Source organism: Pristiophorus japonicus, chromosome 22 (assembly GCF_044704955.1).
Source record: "Pristiophorus japonicus isolate sPriJap1 chromosome 22, sPriJap1.hap1, whole genome shotgun sequence".
Taxonomy (NCBI): Eukaryota; Metazoa; Chordata; class Chondrichthyes; family Pristiophoridae; genus Pristiophorus; species Pristiophorus japonicus.
In genome coordinates this window covers 12,796,466-12,809,991 of record NC_091998.1, presented here as the reverse complement: position 1 = coordinate 12,809,991, position 13,526 = coordinate 12,796,466, and the positions used below count along the sequence as shown (strand labels likewise).

General features: G+C 48.0%; 1 protein-coding gene across 8 annotated transcripts in view; it reads left to right on the top strand.

The window, feature by feature from the left end:
* The window catches only part of zmiz1a (zinc finger, MIZ-type containing 1a), a 457,231-nt gene that overhangs the window by 80,153 nt on the left and 363,552 nt on the right, over nt 1-13,526 (top strand). Inside the window, exon 2 of one of the 8 annotated variants that reach the window (XM_070865637.1) lies at nt 5,812-5,928. The exons of the other annotated variants lie outside the window; for them this stretch is intronic. The gene's annotated coding sequence lies outside the window, so the exon portion shown is untranslated. The remainder of the gene's footprint in view (nt 1-5,811; nt 5,929-13,526) is intronic. 8 annotated transcript variants of the gene reach the window in all.

Genomic DNA, 13,526 nt, shown 5'->3' with positions numbered 1-13,526 from the left:
TCATTGGTGATATTTCTCCAGCGACTTGAGGTGCGGACTGTTCATGGTCCATGTCTCTGCAGAGACTTGAGCACAGAAATCTAGGCTGACACTCCAGTGCAGTACTCGGAATGTCTTTCGGATGAGACGTTAAACCGAGGCCCCGTCTGCTGCCTCAGGTGGACGGAACAGATTGCATGGCAGTATTTCAAAGAGCAGGGGAGTTACCCCTGTGTCCTGGCCAATATTTACCCCCTCAATCAACATAACAAAAAAACCAGATTATCTGGTCATTATCACATTGCTGTCTGTGGGAGCTTGCTGTGTGCACATTGGCTGCCGCGTTTCCTACATTACAACAGTGACTACACTCCAAATGTACTTCGGTGACTTTGAAATGTCCAGTGGTCGTGAAAGGCGCTATCGAAATGCAAGTCTTTTTGTTTGTGTCTGTGGTCCTCGTAACTTTCCTCACAAGCTTCCACACTGAATGACTGACTCACAGGTTAATAGTGACGAGTATTTGCAGTAATCTGGAAGATATTACCTTTCAGTTTTCCATGGAAGAGTTTCAAAATACAAGGGAAACATTTTTCAGCCGGAGATCGCCAACAGTCAGCAAATAAAGCCGAAACACACTGAAAGGCAGCTGAGTCTGCAGCAGAGAAGTCTGACGAGCAGCAGGCAAAGAGGGAACAAGTTCCCATTTCAGATTTCTCCCCGAGATGGACTTCTGCAAGTCAGAGTAAGCTACTTTTATATTGCAGACCGGGGTCTCGGGGGAGCGAGCAAAGTGTGCTGGTCTCTCCCACATTATGGGGGGGCGGCGAGTCTCACCCTACTCGCTCAGCAGAAACCGGGCAGGTGGCCAGTTAAAATCGCCCCGGGCTCTTACCTGTCCGAAAGCCGCCGAGCTCATAACATCTGCGATTTTAAGCTGCTCTCCTGAGCAGGCAGCAAGGACACCCGCCCAGAGCCAACCGAGTCCTTCTTTACGTTGGCATGTCGCGGCCCGATGACATTATTGAGACCCGACTGTAATTTTAACTCGGGCCTAGCGGGGAATCCAGCTGGAGTTAAAATTGGTCCTATGTCCTCGTATTGCAGCCATTCGCCCCGTAAACTGGCCACAGAGAGCAGACCAGCTGTGACGGTTTGGCCCACATGACTTGATAAAGAAAGAAAGACTCGTATTTCTGTGGTGCGTTTTAGGATTGCGGGATTTCCCGAAGCGCTTCGTAGCCAGTGAAGTATGCGCGAAGTGCCGACACGGTTGCCAGCAACGATCGACTGCAGGGAATGGCCACGTGTATCCGGGATGACATGCCATGACTTCACGACTGGCTCGGGCTGCTGCCCCTGGCACTGTGTGTTCACCAGCCCCGAGAAGGCCAGCGGCAGGCGCAGTTAGAAGAAGCCCTGTCTTCCAGGCTGCCATTCTTCTGGTGTGCTTGGCTTCCAGCTGCAAGAGAGCAGGGCGATCGCAGTCCGCAATGCAGCGACACAAAACCAACTTCATAACAACAGGAGCAGAATTAGGAGCAGGAGTCGGCCATTCATTGGATATATTCAAGAGGGAGTTAGATGTGGCCCTTACGGCTAAAGGGATCAAGGGGTATGGAGAGAAAGCAGGAATGGGGTACTGAGAGAATGATCAGCCATGATCTTATTGAATGGTGGTGCAGGCTCGAAGGGCCGAATGGCCTACTCCTGCACCTATTTTCTATATTTCTATTCGGCCCCTCGAGCCTGTTCCGCCATTCAATAAGATCATGGCTGATGATCTACCTCAACTCCACTTTCCTGCATTATCCCCATATCCCTTAATATTCAAAAATCCATCGATCTCTGTATTGAATATACTCAACGACTGAGCCTCCACAGCCCTCTGGGGTAGGGAATTACAAAGATTCACCACCCTCCTGAGTGAAGAAATTTCTCCTCATCTCAGTCCTAAATGGCCGATCGCTTATTCTGAGACTGTGACCCCTGGTTCTAGACTCTCCAGCCAGGGGAAACATCCTCCCTGCATCTACCCTGTAAGAATTTTGTATGTTTCAATGAGATCACACCTCATTCTTCTAAACTCTAGGGAATATAGGCAAGTTTGCAGATGACACTAAACTGGGTGGCGGTGTGAGCTGTGAGGAGGACGCCAAGCAGCTGCAGGGTGACTTGGACAGGTTAGGTGAATGGGCAAATGAGGATAAATGTGAGGTTATCCATTTTAGGGGCAAAAATACAAAGGCATAATATTATCTGAATGGTAGAAGATTAGGAAAAGGGGAGGTGCAGCGAGACCTGGTGTCATGGTTCATTAGTCATTGAAAGTTGGTGTGCAGGTACAGCAGGCGGTGAAGAAGGCAAATGGTATGTTGGCCTTCATAGCTGGGGATTTGAGTATAGGAGCAGGGAGGTCTTACTGCAGTTGTACAGGGTCTTGGTGAGGTCTCACCTGGAATATTGTGTTCAGTTTTGGTCTCCTAATCTGAGGAAGGACGTTCTTGCTATTGAGGGAGTGCAGCGAAGGTTCACCAGACTGATTCCAGGGATGGCTGAACTGTCATATGAGGAGAGACTGGATCAACTGGGCCTTTATTCACTGGAGTTTAGAAGGATGAGAGGGGATCTCATAGAAACGTATAAGATTCTGACAGGACGGGACAGGTTAGATGCGGGAAGAATGTTCCCGATGTTGGGGAAGTCCAGAACCAGGGGACATAGTCTTAGGATAAGGGGTAGGCCATTTAGGACTGAGATGAGGAGAAACTTCTTCACTCAGCGTTGTTAACCTGTGGAATTCCCTGCCGCAGAGAGTTGTTGATGCCAGTTCATTGGATATATTCAAGCGGGAGTTAGATATGGCCCTTACGGCTAAAGGGATCAAGGGGTATGGAGAGAAAGCAGGAAAGGGGTACTGAGGGAATGATCAGTCATGATTTTATTGAATGGCGGTGCAGGCTCGAAGGGCCGAATGGCCTACGCCTGCACCTATTTTCTATGTTTCTATGTTTAGTCTACTCAATCTTTCCTCGGAGGACAATCACCCTATCCCAGGAATCAGTCTGGTGAACCTTCGCTGTACTCCCTCTCTGGCAAGAATATCCTTCCTTAGGTAAGGAGACCAAAACTGTACATAATACTCCGCGTGTGGTCTCACCAGATAATTGCAGTAAGACGTCTTTACTCTTCCACTCAAATCCTCTTGTTTTTAAAAAAAAAGACCAACATACCATTTGCTTTCTTAACTGCTTGCTGTACCTGCATGTTAACTTTCAGTGATTGTACAAGGACACACGGGTCCCCTTGAACACCAACATCTGTGCTCGACGCTGTCCTCTCGTACCCCTCACAGTCCTGGAATTTCAGCCACTCGTGTGCTTAATGCCAGCTCTGATGCCACGGAGCTCCGCCTTTTGATGTGGTCCAGCTTTCAAAGGAACTGAAGGACTGCACCAAGCGTTCAACTCTCTCTTGCCCTTTTCAAATTTCCTTTTGAAGTGGAAGATTCAGAGCCAAATGTAACCAAGTTGCATTCCAAAGATACAATGAACAATGGAAAAACCCATTTGACGTCGGACGAATAATGAATATCTCAGCAGATGTATATAATGAAAGAGAAAAAACCCACAAACGGTTGTTTGGCGCACAAAGCCTGGACACAAATCGCACCTTGTTACAGAGGGACATTACTTGTACCTACCGAGCACTGTAGACTCCTCCCCAGCAACTCAGTCATCCATCAGTGAGCCAAATGATCCACAATTATTCTGGGGGAAGAGAACACCACGGTTAACTCTTGAGCAACATTCCCAAATGTCATTAGGGCGATCTCCTGGACTAGTGTCGATCGCTTGGATGGGTCGGAGAGGAATTTTCCCAGATTTTTTTTCTCCCTAAATTGGCCTGGGTTTTTATTTGTTTTTTGCCTCTCCCAGGAGATCACATGGCTCCAGTTGGGGTGGTGTGTCGAATGTTTCAGTGTAAGGGGGTGTGGAGCGGGCTGGTTGGGCTGGATGTTCTTTGCCTTTCCGTCACTGTTCATTGTTCATCGGTTTATATGTAACCTTCAGGGCTGCTGACCGAGGGCCTTGCAGCTCTTTGTCGGCGGGTGCGGACACAATGGGCCAGAATGGCCTCCTCCTGCGCTGTAAATTTCTATGTTTCTATATTCCATCTTCGTCACTGCTGTATCTACACGTTCAACTGCATTGTCTTTGAGGAACTGTGTTTTATTGCTCCAATGACTGATTTTCACCCACTAATCTATGCAAATTGCAGTGTCGATGTTGGAACTAATAAGCAGTGTGGGGTTGTCTCTTCTCCATAATTCCAATTATCCTCTCCCACACTGCAGTCCTGCTCTGTCTGATAATCTCTTTCAGGAATATACGCAAGTATTCTAATGAAGTATTGGTTAGCTGATATTTTGCTGAATGCATTCGCTTCATGGGTTCTTTACTTAAGAATTCACAGCAACACATTGCTATTAAGACCAAGTTGGTTTGTTTGCAACAGGTTTAACAATCACACGACACATTACCAGTTCATCCACCAGGCTCACAACCACCTGCCTCATCGTGGATCCCCCAAAACCCAACTGGCTGGGGTTTTATTGAGTCTTGTGAACATCACGTGACTGGCTAAGCCACTCCCAACTCAACAGCTCTACAACTCTTTTTTAGTTGTAAAACAAAATAAACAGTTAAATCAAGTGCCCCCTGATCTGGGGGACACTGCAAACATTTTTCAAGGCCCTTTTTTGTGTTTTTTTTTGTGTTTTTTGGGCACTAAAATCATATTTTTTCAAGCGCCCCCTATAAAAGGGAAGGGGGCACTAAAACCAGCATTTAAAATAAATTAGACTTTAAACCATATAAAATCAAATTAAAATTTGGTTGACGGGGGTAATAATGCACTCCAGTCCCTCCGGCGTCCACCTCTCGTTAACAGCTCTACAAACCTGTGAGCATCCTCGCAGGTGCATATATTACAGATGTACTGTCTCCTTTACACGTGCCGTGTCGATTCCACAGTCCATGTAAAGCTGCCTGTACATTGGGTTTGATGGGGCACCAGGGCTGCAGTCCCCTAATGCTCAGGTCTTGTGCTGGATTTTCTGAGGCGACCATTGAGAAGACCGATATCATTTGCATTTATCCTTCTTTTTAAGCGGTTCCTCGAATCGAGGATGACTTGCTTCCACTCCAAAAAGGGATGTGCTCAATGAGTTCACAAGTATTTCAATGAAGGACCTAATATTTCAGGTCCCGAACTGCATATTGAAGTGTGGAAGATGCCTGTGGATTTTTTTTCACGCGGGGTGGCCGTTGCACACCAGCCACCACACGGGCTTGACAGAGCTAGGTCTTGGTCCAGTGGCAAGGGTTAACCAGGACGACTAGAGACCTGCTCTGCTGCACGGACCTAGTGCGCACACACATCGCAGTGTGGGCTGGGCCCGTGCTGCCCCCTGGGCCCTCGCCTCTCCTGGGCCCCGATCACAATCGTTCTGCAATCTCTGGCCGTTCCTTCGCCCCAACATTACCGCTCCTGCTGTACCTGCCTGCGCTCCAATCAAGGACCTGCATTTATATAATGCTTCTAACACAGGAAAACATTTCAAACTCCACAAGACACGAAGCACTAATTAAGTTAGGAGAGATGACCAAAAATCGGGGCTGGCAGGAGGTGACCGAGATGGGAAGAGGTGAGGCCATGGAGGGATTTGCAAACCAGGATGAGAATATTAAAATCGAGGCGTTGCTTAACCGGGAGCCAATGTAGGGCAGCGAGCAAAGGGGTGATCGACAATGTTCTCTCTAATTTTAGCAAAATACTGCGGATGTTGGAATCCGAAACAAGACCAGAAAATGTTGGAAACACTCATCAGGCCAGGCAGCATCCGCAGAGAGAGAAACGGTTAACGTTTCAGGTCGATGACTTTTGGTTAGTACGGTGAAAGTGTGTCCATATGATATGCCATATACAGTCTATATACATATAATTCTACTTCAGGACAGATTTTGGATTGACAAGCCATTAAGCATCAGTAGTTACAGGGTTAAACTCCTCTCAGTTGCCTGCATTCTGTTTCCATATGGTACGGGGCAGCAGCAAAAAATTATTTCATCTCCCAGAATTTGGTTCTGTGAGGATAACTGAAATCGTTCCAAATGTGCTGCGATATTCTCTGATTTCTGTCTTCTTTTAATTCTGTACGTGCGTAAGCCAGAGCACTTGGACTCTGTGTGCGGCAGAATGTTATTAGGATTACAGTTAGCTGTTCAGAATTGAAAATTAGCATAGTGACTGCAGGGGAGTAATTTTAAAGAGCCACCAGCAAATGTCATTTGTAACGGCCAGAGCTGTGACTTCAAAGCGAAGATTGTTTTCATTGAAATTCCCGCTCGTTATTATTTAACATGGTCCTCGATTCATTATTAACTGCACCACTATTCAGTCCCTCGACCCTACCCCGGCTCCGCCCCTTGATCTCACCCCTGATTCTCCATTCTTGCCCCTCCACCCCTGCCCCTCGACCCCAGCACCGTCCCTCAATCCTACCTCGACTCCGGCGCCGCCCCTCGACCCCAGTGCCGCCCTTTGACCCTGCCCCTCGACCCCAGCACCGTCCCTCGATCTCCCCTCGACCCCGGCGCCGCCCCTCGACCCCAGCGCCGCCCCTCGACCCCAGCACCGTCCCGATCCCACCCCTGCCCCTCGACTCCAGCGCCGCCCCTCGATCCCAACGCTGCCCTTTGACCCTGCACCTCGACCCCGCGCCGCCCTTCGACCCTGCACCTCGACCCCAGCGCCATCCCGATCCCACCCCTGCCCCTCGACTCTGGCGCCGCCCCTCGATCCCAACGCTGACCTTTGACCCTGCACCTCGACCCCACGCCGCCCTTCGACCCTGCATCTCGACCCCGCGCCGCCCCTCGACCCCAGTGCTGCCTCTCGGCATCACCGCGGCACCTAACAGGAACCCTACAGTGTTTGGGGGTGGGCGCAGGTGGAGGGTAGAAAGAAGATACAAACTATATCCCATTGCTTCTACGCACTGTCAGGTGACCTCCGCTCAATGGAAAAAGCAAGAAACCAAACCAGAGACTTTACGTGGTTGAGGAACAATAAATCAAGACAGCGTTATCTCAATGGGAGGACCGGTGGGGTGGCCCTGACTACTCTTGCATTCCACCGGCAGGCTGCAAGGAACGAGAAGTGAGCTCCCGGATGAAATGTAACGGTGTGCAGAAGGAGCGATGGAGATCACTCTTTTCTCTTAATTCCCCCACTTCACCGATAGACTCTCCAGCAGCTCGCATGTTCCATTCCTTGGGCCAAAGGAATGTGTTTGTAGACGTTTACTGCACAAAATACCTTGGGTGCTGGAGTTTAACACCTGTGGTATTTGAGTAATGCAAATGTTTTAGAATAGCGAAGGATTACTAACATTCCAAAATGCTATTGCTGCAATCATGTTGTCTTTGAACGTTTGCAGAAACTAAACAACCCGGGTTAAGGATGGGATTCAGGAAGAGGATCCAGGTTAAGGGCTTTAAACTCCCATTTTGTAGTGATATGTTTACCCTTGGGATCTTGCTTAAGCTGTAGCTGTGTCAGCGTGGCTCAGTGGGCAGCACCCGGTCAGAAGGTTGTGGTTTCAAGTCCCACTCCAGGGAGTTTGAGCACAAAAATCTAGGCTGACATTCCAAAATGCAGTGCTGAGGGAGTGCTGCACTGTCGGAGGTGCCGTCATTCAGATGAGACGTTAAACTGATGCCCCATCTGCCCTCTCTCTGGTGGACGTAAAAGATCCCATAGCACTATTTCGAAGAGGAGCAGGGGAGTTATCCCCGAAGTCCTGGGGCCAATATTTATTCCTCAATCAACATAACAAAAAAACAGCTTATCTGGTCATTGTCACGTTGCAGTTTGTGGGAGCTTGCTGTGCACAAATTGGCATTTCCCACATTACAACAGTGACTACATTCCGAAAGTACTTTGATGGCTGTAAATGTTTTGAAATGTCTGGTGGTCGTGAAAGGCGCTATATAAATCCAAGTCTTTCTTTTCTTCTTTCTCTGTTTTAACGCTCTGCGTTAATTTCCCCACGCTGTAATTTCAGGGTCATAGGTTGAATTATCCCTGAGAACTGAATTAACGTTTACATATATACTGGCAAATGTCCTATGGTGGTGCTGATGATGTCTTCAGTTAACAATGTTTCAAAGCAATAGGGGTGTTATTGACAAAGTATGAGAGGGTAAATGATATAAGAAGTAAATAAGTGCGCTATCTGAGAGACTTGTAATATACTCGTAGGAGGGTTAGCAACCAGAGGACAAAGATTTAAGGTAATTGGCAAAAAAGCCAGAGGTGGTGATAAATATTTTTAACGCAGCTGGTTGCTACGATCTAAATGCACGGCCTGAAAGGGCGATAGAAGCAGATTCAACAGTAATTTTCGAAAGGGAATTAGATAAATACTTTAAAAGGAAAAATTTTCAGGGTTATGGGGAAAGAGCAGGGAAGTGGGACTAATTGGAAAACTCTTTCAGAGCCGGCACAGGCACAATGGGCCGAATGGCCTCCTGTTATGCTGCGTGATTTCTCTCGAGTTTAGAAGATTGAGAGGTGATGATCTCATTGAAACATACACAATTCTAACGGGGCTTGACAGGGTAGATGCAGGGAGGATGTTTCCCCCTGGCTGGGGAGTCCAGAACCAGGGGTCACAGTCTCCGGATAAGGGACTGAGCCACAGAGAAACTTCTTCATTCAGAGGGTGGTGAATCTTTGGAATTCTCTACCCCAGAGGGCTGTGGAAGCTCAGTGGTTGAGTATATTCAAGGCTGCGATCAATAGATTTTTGGATATTAAGGGAATCGAGGGATACGGGGACAGTGCGGGAAAGTGGAGTTGAGCTTGATGATCAGCCATGATCTCATTAAATGGCGGAGCAGGCTCGAGGGGCCGAACGGCCGACTAATTCTTATGTTCTTACGTTATGATTTGAATAGATATGGGTCATTTTGCAAGGTTCCGTCCCCAGCCTGGAGCCTTGCTCACTGGGAATCTGCCCGGGGTCTCCGAATCAGCTCCACCCACGGTTTTCCGACCCTCAATCCGATCCCTGTCTCCAACCCCTCCGGTTGTGGCACTGCCTCACCTTTTCACGTCTGCAAATAATTATCAAGCCGAGCAGAGCAAGATTCAGCTTGAATGTCAAACCCGGTTGAGTGACAGTATTGTCATTTTTGAAAAAAAAACCCATCTCCTTTCATTATACACGGTTCTGTCCTTCACTCCGACTTTGAGACTCACAGGGAATCATCATCTTTCGCAATTTTATTGTGCGCTGATGAGCATGGAGGCAGTTGAGTAATCAGTCTGTGGTAGATAGATTACATTTCGTGTTATTTTTAAGTAAACTGTATTTCTGAGCTGTGGCAGTGTTGTCACTAGAATTTCAGTAAATCGCATAGAATTGCATTAAATCATAATGTTTGATGTGTGAAATTTTCGTACTGTCTCCACTTGGGCTGTGGAAACTACCCAGCAGTACAGCAATATATTCTGCCCGTCCAATGTGGCTTGTGCCTGGGGAGTATTTTGCTCTCTTTAAGACGTGGGTGAAGTCGTGGTGATTGTTGGACTGCTGCATAATAGTGGTGAAGGTGGGAGCGATTACAGATGATGGATTAAAGCCTGCTCTAGACCAGAAAGGGTGCCTTTAACGGTAAGGCACAGACCTGCAGTCTAAACGACCGTATGCTCTTGCTGTTAGGAGTTTGAGAACCCCTTTCTGCAGCAGAAAGTTTGCTCCCTGCCTCTTGATTTGTAAGTGCCGGAGATCGCGTTGTTGAAACCAGCCCCTGTGCACTGGTCCCTCCAGACCATTGGGATGTTGGAGGGGGCCACAGAGTCGGGCTTGTGATGCCGCACTAACTGTGCAAGCACAAGCTGTGTGTTCGTCACGCACATCCGTGTGCAGTATAACTGGGGGCTGACTGTGTGTCTGCCTTGGCTCAGTGGGCAGCCCCCTCGCCTCGGAGTCAGAAGGTTGTGGGTTCAAGTCCCACTCCAGCCACTTGAGCACAAAAATCTAGGCTGACACCCCAGTGCAGTGCTGAGGGAGTGCTGCACTGTCGGAGGTGCCGACTTTCGGATGAGCCGTTAAACCCAAGGCCCCGTCTGCTCTCGGGTGGACGTGAAAGATCCCATGGCACTATTTGGAAGAAGAGCAGCGGAGTTATCCTCGATGTCCTGACCAATATTTATTCCTCAATCAGCATAACTAAAAACAGATTATCTGGCCATTATCACATTGATGTTTATGGGAGCTTGCTGTGTGCAAATTGTTTGTCGTATTTCCTAGATTACAACAGTGACTACACTCCCAAACTACTTCATTGGCTGTAAAGTGCTTTGGGATGTCCTGAGGTTGTGAAAGGCACTATATAAATGCATGTCTTTTTTTTCCTATTTGACCCAATGCGGGGACTGATACAACTGCTGAACTATTTCAACTGGGCTGATACAAGAGATGAATTGGAGAACTACAGAAAAAGCATTTTGGCACAGTGTTGAAACCACTGTGTGTGTGTGTGTGTGTGTGTGTGTGAGGGAAGGGAAGTCACGTTAATACCTTTTCCTTTGTGAAGGCCTCGAATCGTTTTTTGTGGGAACTGATTCATGCAGTCTGCCCCCGGGGCGAGCACATTGTGGGTTTCTTGCTGTGACGAACAAGGGTGGGGTGAAAACCTGGAGAGAGAAAAATAGAAAGACTTGCATTTATATAGCGCCTTTCGTGACCTCTGGATGTCCCGAGGCGCTTTGCGGCCAATGGCATACTTTTGAAGTACAGTCTCGCTGTTGTAATGTGGGAAACGCGGCAGGTTCTCACATAGAGCGATGTGATAATGATCTGAGAGTGCTACCAACCGAGCCACGGTTGAAGATGAATGGAGCCATTGTCTTCCCTTTCAGAAGCGTGGTGGCATGAGTGGCCTTCAGATTAGGCTGCTAAAGTGGGGGAGGAGATTAAAACCCACGCCATGAGGGAAAACTTTTTCACACCAGGAGTGGTTAGGACTTGGAATGGACGGCCTGATAGGGCGGTGGATACAGATTCAACAGCAGCCTTCAAAAGGAGAACTGGATAAATACTTGGAGAAAAATTGCCGGGATATGGGGAAAGAGCGGGGGTGGGGAAGTGGGGCTGACTGGATTGCTCTTTGACTCGATGGGCCGAATGGCCTCCTTCTGTGCCATACTATTGTATGAATCTATGATTACTCATGGTGGATGGAATTGTTCCCTGATCAATATGTGGCACCAAATTGGCACACCGGGGGGGAAACAAAAAATTCATTGCAAAAACCGAAGTGTCCTGAAGCAGTGTGGTTTTTATCGCGCTTTCAGTGTATAAAGAAAGCAATTATAAGAATATGTGGAGCAGCTCCCCACCAAAGCCGCTTGTGTCTCGAGCTGATCCCTCATCAGCAAGGTGACAAATGTCTGCATCTGAGGGACAGGAAGAGCAGCACCTGCCCAGGGATTCACTCGTGCTGAATGATCGATCGCGCCTTGAATGTAGTAAACACATTCCGAGCTGCTGTCAGGCAGAATTTGACACCGAGCCACATATTAGGACAGGTGACCGAAAGCTTGGTCACAGAGGTGGGTTTCAAGGAGCGTCTTAAAGGTGGGGAGCGAGAGGCGGAGAGGTTTCGGGAGGGAGTTCCAGAGCTCAGGGCCGAGACGACAGAAGGCATGGCCGCCAATGGTGGAGTGAATAGGAGACGTACAAGAGGCCAGAATTGGAGGAGCACAGATATCTCGGAGGGTTGAAGGTCTGGAGGCAGTTGGAGAATCGGAGGGGTGAGGCCATAGAGGGATTTGAAAACAACTGCTCCCATGAAAGAATGTCAGAAATGCATTTTTCTGACTTGCAAAACACGCACTTATTTTCCAAATCACCAGACTGCTGTTGTTCTCTTGCAGAACATAATTCAAAATGATGCACTCTAGTCAATCTTAAATACTTCCTTGCTTTATATCACGGATACATTTTTAATCCCAAAGAAGGGGGCGGGGGGGAAAACAAGTGACATTTGAATTTTCAAAAGACCACAAAAGTTAGATCAAAATTCAGTTTCCCAACTTCCCCTGTCCCAGTTCACAGGGACAGTGTACTCCCCTGAAACTTCCCTCTCCTCTCTGAGACTCGTACTCATACAGTCCTCCCAATTCACACTGGCACTCATTCCCTCCCCTAATTTAACCCAGCACTCCATCTCCTCCAAGCCAGTTCGAGCTGGGACTCTTCTTCCACTTGCATCATTCGAGTGCCTCTCCAATCAACTTGATGCTCTACTTTTGCAACCCTCCCCCTCCCACCCCCAATCAAGCAGGTAATCTTTGCTTCCTCTCCTTCACTATGTTCATGCTGGCACTCTCCCTCCCCCACCCCAGAGGCGCTATTCCTATCTTTTGTCCCCTTTTCCCTACATTGCAATCCATTTCCCCCCCAAACTTCCTCTCCGCTCAGCGTCGCTCCTACCCAGGTCCGACGGAAGCGAAAGGAAGGGGATTCTGGATTCTGGCCTCTGCAGGTGGGAACTGGTATTGTCATAGGAATTGCCGCCTGCAGTAGGCAACAGGAACAGCCTATCGATTAGCAAAGTTCTCTCGAAGTAGTGCTCGGGGGAGAGGACCCGAGCACTACTGTTCTGACCTTAGTTTGCAAGTGCTGGTTGGGGTGTCTATTATATCAGATGGATGACATAATGTATTTGGTTCATGGGTTCTTTGCTTAAGAATTCATAGCATCACATTGCTATTGAGAACTAGTTGGTTTATTAACAAAGGTTTAACAATCACTCTACGCATTACCAGTTCATCCACTAGGCTCATAACTGCATACCTCGTTGTGGTTGACCTAGACGCCAACTGGCTGGGGTTTTATTGAGTCTTGTGATCGTCCCGTGACTGGCTAAGCCACTCCCAATGCAACAGCAACACAACTCTTTTGGGGAAAACATAAATTAAATCAAGTGCCCCCCAATTTCTGGGGGACACTCCAAACACTTTTCACGTGCCCTTTTTTTTTTGTATTTTTTTTTTTGGTGATTTTTGTGGGGTTTTTTTGTTTTTTTGGGCACTAAAATCATAATTTTTCAAGTGCCCCCTATAAAAGGGGAGGGGACACTAAAAACCCGGCAATTAAAACAAATTAAACTTTAAAACATGTAAAATCAAATTAAAATTTGATTGCCGGGGGTGATAATGCACTCCAGTCCAACAGCTCCACAAACCTGTGAGCATACGCACAGGTGCATACATTACAGATGGCGCCTACGGGAAAGATCAGCCAGGACACCTGTTCTTGATCATTGCTCTGAGAGACTCCCTGCCGGAAAGTGCTTGCGGAGATCAGGATCAGGATCTGGCCATGATACCTCCTGTGGTTGCCTATCCTGCTAACACTCACGACCTCAGTTCACCCCTGCAAGTGGATCAGTTGAGAGAGGATCTGG